Here is a 13,309-nt window from a genome sequence, read left to right on the forward strand (position 1 = left end):
TGCATTGGAGGTGGTTCAGAGGAGGTTTACTAGATTGATACCTGAAATGAGTGGGTTGTCTTATGAGGAAAGGTTAGACAGACTGGGCTTGGTTTCACTGGAGTTCAGAAGAGTGAGGGGAGACTTGATTAAAGTATATAAGATCCTGAACAGTCTTGACAAGGTGGATGTGGAGAGGATGATTCCTCTTGTGGGTGAGTCCAGAGCTGTTTTAAAATTAGGGGTTGCCCTTTTAGGACAGAGATAGGAAGAATTTTTTTCCCTCAGAGGGTCGGAACTCTCTGCCTCAGAAAGTGGTGGAGGTGGAGTCATTGAATATTTTTAAGGTGGAGGTAGATAGATTCTTGATAGGCAAGGGAATCAAAGGTTATCGGGGGTAGATGGAAGTGTGGAATTCGAAACACAAACAGATCAGCCAGGATCTTATTGAATGGTGCAGCAGGCTCAAGGGGCCAAATGGCCTACTTCTGCTCCTAATTTGTATGTTTGTATGAGCTCGAGCTGCTGCAGCTGGCGCACTTCCTGTACATGTGGTTGTCCAGGGCATGAGAAGTGTCCTGGAATTCCCACATGGATCAGGATGCACACTCCATGGGTCCAAGGATGGATTCTGGGAGGCAAGGGTTATCCACTAAAGAGATGGCTACTTATGCCTTTGAGGAACCCAGGCACAGAAACAGACGAGAGATACAACACCTGCCATGGGGCAACCCGAGCAACCATTGAAAAGGTCTTGGATCTCTTGATGATGTGATCCAGGTGCCTGGATTGATCCAATGGCACCCTTCAATAAGTGCCAGCAAGGGTCTCGCATATCATGATGGTCTGCTGTGCTCTACAAAACCTGGCGCCGAACAGTGAGGATATTGTGGAACGCGATGCCTCATCAGGATGTGGAGGAAGCTGCAGACCAGGTGATGCATCATGAAGGACCCCAGGCAGCACAGGAAAGGCGCAATGAGACATGCACAGGGGAGGCTCCTGACACGCTAATATAAACACATTTCAGATGGCCCTTGCTCGTTGATCCTTCCATTCTAGTAAAGCTTTGCCTTTCTGCTGCACTGTTGCCATTTCCTTCATTTAAACATCCTATCACTCTGCACTCAGTGACACCTTGATCATCAGCATGGGCAGCTGTGACCATACACATTTTGGTCCCTCCCAACCAGCCACAGGGGCGATCCAGCATACTCCTGAAGTCCGAGAGGGCCGCACGTAATGGAAGGAGATGTCGCCACAAGGCAGTACACTTTTACTGCACATAAACAGACAGCGTAGGACCTCAAGCAGGCTTTGGATCTGATACAACGATTTCTTTTCCTTTCCCAATATGACGGGCAGTGTACTTCCAGCTGGAAATGTGTGCGCTTTTCCTGCCTGTTTCTTGAGGGGCTAGCAGGCTGGGTGCCAGCCGACAAGCAGGGGTTGTATACCTGAATTTATAAACCACAACCTTTTAACTCAGAAGAGAGTTACCAAAATTTTGCAAACCAAAATAACAGAAGTTTGTAAGTAACTAAACATAGGTTTCTACTGATTAAGTAAGAGATTAGATAGCTAATAAACTTTTCAGATTCCTCAGTTTTGAACAGGACACTAAACGTGCCATACCTGGCTACGACATCTGCAAGATTCTCGTCAATGAGTTTTTCCATGCTCAGTGGAGCGTTCTAAGAAGAGTTTAAAAGTCTTCAAAAAATGACCAAAGTCTGTGAGGAGGGACTTCGTGGTTGATTCCATCTCTGGTTTCCTGCAGTTCAATATAGAATTTTCTTATCTGTAGAAAGCAGAATGTGGAGCTGGAATTGAATCATAAAACTTTTAAACACTCCACTACTGTCTGCAGCTAACAAACATTAACACCCATCTGCATACCTAAATGAGCCTCCTGTCAATCACTAGCTTTAAACATCTTAATACATGCACCTACCAACATCATACAAATTCGTGAAACGTAATTAAAACTAAACCGTTGAAACTGTACTTGAAATTGCACAACTTTGAATAAAACAAGAATGACGAACAATTTAGTTTCTAAAGAGCTCCAATTAAAAGTTTTACTTAATAATAAATCTTTTTTAATATAAGATCGCAAATGTCGATTTCACAGTGTTTAATTACTCTTGGTGCGTACGAAACGTAATATGTGGAACCTACAGAGAACGGAAGGATCCACAGAAAATAGAACCTGTCTATTAATGTGGAGTTTCTCCGAGTCACAAAATGGTTTATTCCTTTTCCCAATCAAGCATTTCTCCAAACATCAAAGTATAACCAGCTAATTACACAGTGAAATAGTTGCTTAAGTAGATAACAGCATTAGCATTAAACATGCAGACATCATATAACACAATTATTTAAATGAATGTCCTTTTTTTGCAAGGAATACCACTGGTATTACCACTAGTTCCTTTTCTATTTTAAACATTTAGAATGGACCGTAATCACTTACCAGATACTCACCAAACAGGTAGCTTCTTCCCAAACCAATCACCTACCTGCCTGCCTGTGATGTTTGATGCTATGTTTGATTTAAATTAGATTAAAATAAAAGATTACCTGTATACTCACCCTGGTGACATCATGGGAAAGCTGCAAGGTTGGGTAAGTAACAGTTGTTAGTGCCTGCAAATAGCTTTAAAAAATCAAGGGAAAGTTTTTGTTTTGAATAAGGTTAGTAATACTAAAGTGTGTTTTTAAAAAAATTAGTGTAATTTATTAAGGACTTTAGATTGTAGTGGGTAGTGTTTGGAGTAGAACAAGGCCACTACCGTAATTAATATTTTTTAATTAAAGGGAGTAACTAAGTAATCTAAAGGCAGGAGAGCTCACACCCGTGATATGCTCCTCCTGCGCTATGTGGGAAATCAGGGACGCTTCCAGTGTCCCTGACGACCATGTGTGCGGGAAGTGTATCCATCTGCAGCGACTGGCTGCTGCAATTACAGAGCTGGAGCTGCAGGTGGATTCACTGTGGAGCATCCGCGATGCTGAGATCGTTGTGGATAGCCCGTTTAGTGAGGTGGTCACACCGCAGGCAAATGCTGCAAAGGCAGGAAGGGAATGGGTGACCACCAGGCAGAGTAAAGGAAGGCAGGTAGTGCAGGTATCCCCTGTAGCCATCCTTCTCTCTAACAGATATTGGATATTGTTGGGAGAGATGGCTCGGGGGAAAGCAACAAGAGCCAAGTTCATGGCACCATGGGTGGCTCTACTGCACAGGAGGGAAGGAAGAAGAGTAGAAGGGCTATAGTGATAAGGGATTCAATCATAAGGGGAACAGACAGGCGTTTCTGCGGCCACAAAAGAGACTCCAGGATGGCATGTTAGCTCCCCGGTGCAAGGGTCAAGGATGTCTCTGAGCAGCTGCAGGGCATTCTGAGGGGGGAGGGTGAGCAGCCAGTTGTCGTGGTACATATCGGTACCAACGACATAGGTAATAAAAAGGGATGAGGTCCTACAATCTGAATACAGGGAGTTAGGATGAAAATTAAAAAGTAGAACCTCAAAGGTAGTAATCTCAGTGCCACGTACTAGCGAGAGCAGAAATAGCAGGAGATATCAGATGAATACGTGGCTGGAGAAATGGTGTAGGGGGGAGGAATTCAGATTCCTGGAACATTGGGACCAGTTCTGGGGAAGTTGGGACCAGTGCAAGCTGGACCAATTTCCTCGGGTTGGGGAGGGGGTGGTGGGTGGGGGTGAGCAGGGTGTTTGCTAGTGCTGTCAGGGAGAGTTTAAACTAGAATGGCAGGGGGATGGGAATCTGAGCAGGGAGACAGAGGAGAGGGAAACAAGGATAGAAATGAAAGACAGAAAGGTAAGAAGCAAAAGTGGAAGGCAGAGAAAACAAGGGCAAGAAACAAATGGGGCCATAGTGCAAAAAAAAACCTAAGATGACTAACAATGTTAAAAAGACAAGTCTAAAAGCATTGTGTCTTAATGGGCGGAGCATTCGCAATACGTAGATGCTTTAACAGCGCAAATAGATATAAACGGTAATGATATAGTAGCAATTACAGAGACATGGTGACCAAGGATGGAAACTGAACATCCAGGGGTATTCAATATTTAGGAAGGACTGGCAAAAAAGGGAAAGGAGGAGGGGGGATGATTGTTAGTAAAGGAGGAAATCAATGCAATAGTGAGGAAGGATATTGGCTCAGAAAATCATGATGTAGAATCTGTATGGGTGGAGCTAAGAAACACCAAGGGGCAGAAAACTTTGGTGGGGGTTGTCTATAGGCCCCCAAACAGTAGTGGGGATGTAAGGGATGGCATTAAACAGGAAATTAGAGATGCATGCAATAAGGGTACAACTGTAATCATGGGTGACTTTAACCTACATATAGATTGGTCAAACCAAATTAGCAATAATACTGTGGTGGAGGATTTCCTGGAGTGTGTACATGATGGTTTTTTAGACCAATACATTGAGGAACCAACGAGAGAACAGGCTGTCCTAGATTGGGTATTGTGCAATGAGAAAGGATTAATTAACAAACTTGTTGTGCGGGGTCCCTTAGGGAGAAGCGACAAAACATGAAAGAATTCTTCATTAAGATGGAGAGTGAAGTGGTTGAATCAGAAACTAGGGTCCTGAATCTAAATAAAGGAAACTATGAAGGTATGAGGCGTGAGTTGGCCATGGCAGATTGGGGAACTTTACTATAAGGGTTGACGGTGGATAGGCAATGGATAATATTTCAAGAACGTGTGCATGAATTACAACAATTATTCATTCCTGTCTGGCGCTAAAATAAAACCGTAAAGGTGGCTCAACCATGACTTACAAAAGAAATTAAGTGTAGTACAAGATCCAAAAAGGAGGCAGATATAATTGCCAGAAAGAGCAACAAGTCTGAGGATTGGGAGCAGTTTAGAATTCAGCAAAGGAGGACAAAGAGGTTGATTAAGCAGGGGAAAAAAGAATATGAGAGTAAACTTGCAGGGAACATAAAAACTGACTGTAAAAGCTTCTATAAATATGTGAAGAGAAAAAGATTAGTGAAGACAAATGTGGGTTACTTACATTCAGTAACGGGGGAAATTATAATGGGCAGCAAAGAAATGGCAGAACAATTAAATACATACTTTGGTTCTGTCTTCACAAAGGAGGACACAAATAACCTCCCAGAAATGTGAGGGTCTAATGAGAGGGAGGAACTGAAGGAAATCAGTCTTCTTCTTCTTCTTCTTTGACTTCCTTGTCTTGAGAGACAATGGATAAGCGCCTGGAGGTGGTCAGTGGTTTGTGAAGCAGCACCTGGAGTGGCTATAAAGGCCAATTCTAGAGTGACAGACTCTTCCACAGGTGCTGCAGATAAAATTAGTTGTCAGGGCTGTTACACAGTTAGCTCTCCCCTTGTGCATCTGTCTTTTTTCCTGCCAACTACGAAGTCTCTTCGACTCGCCACACTTTAGCCCCGCCTTTATGGCTGCCCACCAGCTCTGGCAATTACTGGCAGCTGACTCCCACGACTTGTGATCACTGTCACAGGACTTCATGTCGCGTTTGCAGACGTCTTTAAAGCGGAGACATGGACGGACGGTGGGTCTGATACCAGTGATGAGCTCGCTGTACAATGTGCCCTTGGGGATCCTGCCATCTTCCATGCGGCTCACATGGCCAAGCCATCTCAAGCGCCGCTGGCTCAGTAGGGTGTATATGCTGGGGATGTTGGCCGCCTCGAGGACTTCTGTGATGGAGATACAGTCCTGCCACCTGATGCCAAGGATTCTCCGGTGGCAGCGAAGATGGGATGAATTGAGACGTCGCTCTTGGCTGACATACGTTGTCCAGGCCTCGCTGCTGCAGAGCAAGGTACTGAGGACACAGGCTTGATACACTCAGACTTTTGTGTTCCGTGTCAGTGCGCCATTTTCCCACACTCTCTTGGCCAGTCTGGACATAGCAGTGGAAGCCTTTCCCATGCGCTTGTTGATTTCTGCATTGAGAGACAGGCTACTGGTGATAGTTGAGCCTAGGTAGGTGAACTCTTGAACCACTTCCAGAGCGTGGTTGCCGATATTGATGGATGGAGCATTTCTGATGTCCTGTCCCATGATGTTCGTTTTCTTGAGGCTGATGGTTAGGCCAAATTCGTTGCAGGCAGCCGCAATCCTGTCAATGAGTCCCTGCAGACACTCTTCAGTGTGAGATGTTAATGCAGCATCGTCAGCAAAGAGGAGTTCCCTGATGAGAATTTTCCGTACATGGGTCTTCGCTCTTAGACGGGCAAGGTTGAACAACCTGCCACCTGATCTTGTGTGGAGGAAAATTCCTTCTTCTGAATACTTGAACGCATGTGAGAGCAGCAGGGAGAAGAAGATCCCAAACAGTGTAGGTGCGAGAACACAGCCCTGTTTCACGCCACTCAGGATAGGAAAGGGCTCTGATGAGGCACCGCTATGCTGAATTGTGCCTTTCATATTGTCATGGAATGAGGTGATGATACTCAGTAGCTTTGCTGGACATCCGATCTTTTCTAGTACTCTGAAGAGACCAGATCTGCTGACGAGGTCAAAGGCTTTGGTGAGATCAATGAAAGCAACGTCGAGGGGCATCTGTTGTTTGTGGCATTTCTCCTGTAGCTGGCAAAGGGAGAACAGCATGTCAATGGTGGATCTGTCTGCTCGAAAGCCACACTGTGCCTCAGGGTCGACACGCTCAGCCAGCTTCTGGAGCCTGTTTAAAGCAACTCAAGCGAAGACTTTCCCCACTATGCTGAGCAGGGAGATTCCACAGTAGTTGTTGCAGTCACCACGGTTACCCTTGTTCTTATAGAGGTTGATGATATTGGCATCGCGCATGTCCTGTGGTACTGCTCCCTCGTCCCAGCACAGGCAAAGCAGTTCATAGAGTGCTGAAAGTATAGCAGGTTTGGCACTCTTGATTAATTCAGGGGTAATGCCGTCCTTCCCAGGGGCTTTTCCGCTGGCTAGAGAATCAATGGCATCACTGAGTTCTGATTTTGTTGGCTGTACATCCAGCTCATCCATGACTGGCAGAGACTGGGCTACATTGAGGGCAGTCTCAGTGACAACATTTTCCCTGGAGTACAGTTCTAGGTAGTGCTCCACCCAGCGGTCCATTTGCTTGCGTTGGTCGGTGATTGTGTCCCCTGATTGAGATTTGAGGGGGGCGATCTTCTTGATGGTTGGCCCAAAAGCTTTCTTAATGCCATCATACATTCCTCTGATGTTTCCGGTGTCAGAGGCCAACTGAATATGACTGCATAGGTGTTGCCAGTAGTCATTTACGCAGTGCCTGGCTGTTCTTTGTGCAGCGCTTCTGGCTGCTTTCAGTGCTACGGATGTTAACTCACTGGGGGCTTTCTTGTAGTTCAGCAGTGCAATGCGCTTAGTGGCTATGACAGGTTCCAGCTCTTCAAAGTGAGATTGAAACCAGTCTGCATTCTGCTTCACATGTTTGCCATAGGTGGTCACTGCTGAGTCATAGATGGTGTCTCTGATGTGGGCCCACTTGATCTCTGCATCCCCTGTAGGAGTGTTTTGAAGGGCTTTTTCAAGTGAATTTAGAAACTTATGTAACAGCTGTGGATAAGAAACTTTGCTAGTGTTGATGCGCGGGCAGCCCTTCTGCTTGGAGTGATGCAGCTTGTTTGGTTTGAGTCTAACCTTGCTGCACACCAGGGAGTGGTCGGTGTCACAGTCCACAGTGTGGAAGCTGAGTGTGATTTGAACGCTGTTTAAAGAGACTCGCCTTGTGACGATGAGGTCCAACTGGTGCCAACGACGTGATCTTGGTTGCCTCCAAGAAACCTGGCGACAGGGTTTGGTGTGAAAGAACGAGTTGGTGATGCAGAGATTATGATAGGTACACGACCCAAGCAGTCTCTGTCCATTCTCATTCATCCTTCCAATGCCATAGCGCCCAAGGCAGGAGGGTCATGAGTCATGGTCGGCCCCAACCCTGTCATTAAAGATCCCAGCAGGAACAGATGTTCGGTATTGGGGATGCTACTAATGATATTATGGAATTCCCTGTCGAACTGGTCTTTAGCTTCATGTGGGGAGCAGGGTGTTGGAGCATAGATGCTGAGTAGGTGTACTGGACCAGAGGCAGTGAGCAGTCGGATGGACAGTATGCGGTCCGAGCCATCTGAGGGTGGCTCTATCATGCTGAGCAAAGAGTTTCTGATGGCGAAGCCCACTCCATGCTGTCTTGGTTCTTCAGGATCCCTACCCTGGCAGAAGAAGGTGTAGTCTTACTCTCTTAGAGATCCGCTCGCAGGGAGGCGTGTCTCCTGAAGTGCTGCAATGTCCACATTGAGTCTACTGAGCTCGTTGTTAATGATGGCGGTCTTCCGAGAATCGTTGATTTGTGTAAGGTCTTCCGACAGGCCAGGACACATAGTTCTGACGTTCCAGCTTGCAAAACAAAGGGCTGGTACCTTCTTTCCTTTTTTTGTCGTGCTGTTTGATGTGGTGTTGCAGTCCACTTTTCAGACAATGACCCTGAGTTCCAAGCACCCATTGAAGCAGGTGTACTGTGGCGGGACAGAACCTTGCTAACCGGGGGCTGCCCAGATTGAGGCGCGCGACAGCTGTCCAGTGAGATGCAATGACCTCTCCCACCGACAAAGGCAACCCGTGGCGCCCAAACTCTATGCCAATTGAGCTGGACTTATAACCCGTAACTGCTGCCTTCCGTGTTGTTTTGGTCACTGTGAGGCGACTATGGAGTGACCTCTCCATGGCGCATGCCTGGGCGATGTATGGAGGTTGTGAGTTGCCCAAGCATCAAAACCCCCCTCTCGGCCTTTCTGGTGGGGTCCAAAGGAGTGCAGAGCACGACATTTGGCACCGGTATGGCTGCAGGAACTGCCGGAAACATGCCAAGGATGACACATGACCGCCTTCGGGGTTCCGCTCCGGATTTTCTGTTAGGGTTTACTCCATTAGCCTTGGTCTCTCAACCCACAAGGCAGTGGGGTTGTTAGGGCCCCTGCTCAGGGATAGGTGGATGCCGGTGGGAGGAGGTGGGGGGACAGGGGTGCGGTGGGAAGGGGTGGAGGGAAGGGGGTGTGAGGGGGAGCTGGGAAGGGGGCTGCAGGGGGGTAGGGGAGGGGGTGCAGGGGAAGGGGGTGCGAGGGGAAGATGGTGTGAGGGCGGAGCTGGGAAGGGGGTGCGAGGGGGTGGAGGGAAGGGAGCGCGAGGGGGGTGAGCTGGGAGGGGGTCGCGAGGGGGGATCTGGGAAGAGGGAGCGGGGGCGGGGAGAGGGTGGAGGAAAGGGGTGCAGGTAATAAAACATTTCATCAGCTCCCACCATTGCCCTCTGGTGATCTGAATGCTGGTGGGGTACCTTCATTAATTGGTTAGTAGTAATGCACTTAAGAAAGGACCTCATCAGGGTAATCGGGCTCTTGGTGAACCTGTTCGCTTCCATCTGCATCGTCTTCGTCAACAAGTGGATCGCGACTCTGGCGAGCAGGCCAGCCCACAGCCTGCACGGCCTCCTCGATATCAGCGTCCCCCAGTGTAGTATTAGTAAAAACATAGTGCTAGGGAAATTAATGGAGTTAAAGGCTGACATATCCCCAGGGCCTGGTAATCTACATCCCAGAGTACTAAAGGAAGTGATCCTGGAAATAGTGGATGCATTGACGGTCATTTTACAAACTTCTATTGACTCTGCGCCAGTTCCTAAGATTGGAGGGTGGCAAATGTAACCCCACTATTTAAAAAAGGTGGGAGAGCAAAAGCAGTGAACTACAGACAAGTTAGCCTTACATCAGTATTGGGGAAAATGCTCGAGTCTATTATAAAGGATGCGACAGCAGAACAACTAGAAAGCATAAACGGGATTGGGCAAAGTCAGCATGTGTTTACGAAAGGGAAGTCATACTTAACAAATCTACTGAAGTTTTTTGAGGATGTAACTCGTAGAATAGATAAGGGAGAAACAGTGGATGTGGTGTATTTGGATTTCGGAAAGCTTTTGATAAGGTCCCACATAAGAAGTTAGTCTGCAAAATTAAAGCATATGGGATTGGAAGCAATATACTGGCATGGATTGAGAATTGGTTGACAGACAGGAGACAGAGAGTAGAAAACGGGTCATTTTCCTGGTGGCAGGCAGTGCCTAGTGGGGTACCGTAGGGAGCAGTGCTTGGGCCCCAGCTCTTCACAATATATATTAATAACTTGGGTGAGGGAACAAAATGGAACATTTCCAAGTTTGCAGACAACACAAAGCTGGGGGAGAATGTGAGCTGTGAGGAGGATGCAAAGAGGCTCCAATGTGATTTGGAAAAGCTGGGTGTGTGGGGAAATGCATGGTTGATGCAGTATAACGTGGATAAATGTGAGGTTATCCACTTTGGTTGTAAAAACAGAAAGGCAGATTATTATCTGAATGGTGATAGATTGGGAAAGTGGGAAGTGCAACGAGACCTGGGTGTCCTTGTACACCCGTCGCTGAAAGCAAGCATTCAGGTGCAGCAAGCAGTTAGGAAGGCGAATGGTATGGTGGCCTTCATTGCAAGAGGATTTGAGTACAGGAGCAAGGATGTCTTACTACAGTTATTCAGGGCCTTGGTGAGACCACATCTGGAGTATTGTGCGCAGTTTTGGTCTCTTTATCAGAGGAAGGATGTTCTTGCCATGGAGGGAGTGCAAAGAAGTTTTACTAGGCTGATTCCTGGGATGGCAGGATTAACATATGAGGAGAGATTGGGTCGACTAGGCCTATATTCACTAGAGTTTAGAAGAATGAGAGGGGACCTCATAGAAAGTTATAAAATTCTAACATGACTAGATAGGCTAGATGCAGAGAGGATGTTCCCAATGGCTAGGGAGTCAGAACCAGGGGTCACAGTTTCAGGATATGGGGTATGCCATTTGGAACCGAGATGAGGAGAAATTTCTTCACTCAGGGTGGTGAACCTGTGGAATTCTCTACCGCAGAAGGCAGTGGAGGCCAAGTCATTAAATATATTCAAGAATGAGATAGATATATTTCTTAATGCCAAAGGGATCAAGGGATATGGGGAGAAAGCAGGAACAGGGTACGGAATTAGACCATCAGCCGTGCTCCTTTTTAAATGGCGGAGCAGGCCCGAAGGGCCGAATGGCCTACTCCTCCTATTTTCTATGTTTCTATGGTACATTCCTCTGCACTATTTCAATGAACAGCTGTAAAGTTGAAGAAGCGCAATCCAGAAAGTTCCAGGATATTAAATGCGCCCCACCCCATTTTTGGAAGAAATATAAGACATTAATGTGCCTTCTTCTAGTGAACGAGTGGTGGAGTTAAACTAATCTGACTGCTTGAGGGTCCTGAGATTTCATGACATTGAGCAAATCAATGGAGCAACTGTTGTTCGACTTTCAAAGAGATACTGTTTGCAGTCAACCCACAGAAAGTAACCCAAAATATTCTCTTAATATAAGTATGCTCAAATTTACAAATATCAGCTTGTTATTCACTAAAAAAAATGAAGAAACCCAATTAATCTGGTATTTGCAAATATAAAACAAAAAGGTTGGCTTCAACTAGCTATAAAAGAAAGACTTGCATTTATATAGCGCCTTTCACAACCACCGGGCGTCTCAAAGCGCATTACAGCCATTGAGGTACTTTGTGAAGTGTAGTTATTTTGTAATGTAGGAATGATGACAGTCAGTATGTGCACAGCAAACTCACAAAAGCAGCAATGTTATGCTGACCAGATAGATAATCTGTTTTGTGTGATATTGATTGAAGGATAAATATTGGCTAGGACACCAGGGATAACTCTCCTGCTCTTCTTCAAAATAGTGCCATGAGATCTTTTACATCCACCTTAGCAGGCAGATGGGGCCTTGGTGTAATGACTCATCCGAAAAATAGCACCTCTGACAGTGCAGTGCTCCCTCAGAACTGTACTGGAGTGTCAGCTTTGATTTGTGTGGTCAAGCCCTGGAGTGGGACGTGAACCCAGAACTCTGTGACACAGGCAAGAGTGCTACCAACTGAGCCACACCTGACATTTTTTGAGATATATTTCCAGCATTTAAATGGCTTCGTCAATGTCCAGTGTCTTGAAATCCAGAAATTCCGGAATGTAACAATTAAGTATATGAAACTAACTGCCTTAACTCACTTTGTGTCTGATCAAAACAGCCGGAAAATGCTACTCTTTAGTGTAATTCCAAGAGTTATTTCCTTTATGAAATACATTGAGAAGAACAGGTAATACCTAAGCGCAGAGCATCCACATAGTGATGTAGAGAGAGGCAAAACTTCAGACACACCTCCTAGTGACTGGTTATATTGTGGCTGTCATGCAGGTCCCCAGCTGCCAAGAACGAGGCACACATTATTTCACCACATGAACATTAAAACCTAAAATTGGTGCTGGGGAGAAAAGAGGGCCTATCACTAGGAATTGCTACGCCCCTTGCCAGAAAGATGTTTTTTGCATGATAGCAGACAGTATTGGAACAAGGGACCCAGTCCTTGCTTCCCCAATACACCGAAGAAGTGGTCAGACCAGTTTAGTCACATGACTAACTGGATTCTGTTTTTTTGAATTTGAACTTGCCGCAGAGATTTTGAACTCAGAAAGTTGTTTGCTCTTGTACTTAAAAGATCTCTCTCCTATCTGTTCTCTTCTCTTTCTCATGGAACTGAAGACCCATTGAAGGCACATGAACCCCAAGAAAGAAAAGTCTCCTACAGTGAACAAGGTTTAAAAAGAATACTGGGCCCCAACGAAAAGCAAGAATACTTACAAAAGGACTAAAGCTCAAAGCACAGTAAGCAAGAAACTCTTCTGAGATGCCTGAAACCTCTGTACTTTATTTCCCTTCTGCTCTTTTCTGTCCCTAATTGCATGTGTATATCGCATGTGCATGCTAGCGTGAGCATGTCGTATATCCATAAACGTTAACCGTATTAGAGTTTAAGTTTAAGTATTAATAAATTTCACTTTTCTCCTTTAAACCTAAGAAAGCCTGTTTATGCTCATTTCTTTACCTTATAATTAGAAAGTGGTGAACAAGGATTCACCAAGGGGGAGTTCAAAACACAGAGTGTTTGAAATTAAACCCTGTTACAATAAGACCAGGTGAAAGCTGAAAAGACCGCGAGACACCTTTCTCACCTGGTCATAACAGTGGCACTGGCAGAAAGCTGGTTGCCCTTCCAGCTAGGAAAGGTGCCTGGGAAGGGCTGGCAACTATATCAACTTCACCTATGATGACACCAATCATAATGTGTGAGAGCTCAGCTTTGCATCTCTGACTAGTTTCTGACAGATGCAGGGCGATATTGACTATCAATTCACACATTCCCAGA

The 13,309-nt window shown here is 45.9% G+C and overlaps 1 long non-coding RNA gene across 3 annotated transcripts in view; it reads left to right on the plus strand.

Annotated features, from left to right (window-relative positions):
- The first annotated feature begins 1,208 nt into the window (after positions 1-1,208).
- The window catches only part of LOC137371932 (uncharacterized), a 93,149-nt gene continuing 81,048 nt past the window's right edge, over positions 1,209-13,309 (plus strand). For 2 of the 3 annotated variants that reach the window (XR_010975317.1, XR_010975315.1), the window contains exons 1-2: positions 2,397-2,607; positions 12,646-12,768. This is a non-coding gene — a long non-coding RNA (uncharacterized lncRNA). Of the gene's footprint in view, positions 1,512-2,396; positions 2,608-12,645; positions 12,769-13,309 lie in introns of those variants that run through there. The other variant, XR_010975316.1, reaches the window with a different exon arrangement.

Source organism: Heterodontus francisci, chromosome 7 (assembly GCF_036365525.1).
Source record: "Heterodontus francisci isolate sHetFra1 chromosome 7, sHetFra1.hap1, whole genome shotgun sequence".
Lineage (NCBI taxonomy): Eukaryota > Metazoa > Chordata > Chondrichthyes > Heterodontiformes > Heterodontidae > Heterodontus > Heterodontus francisci.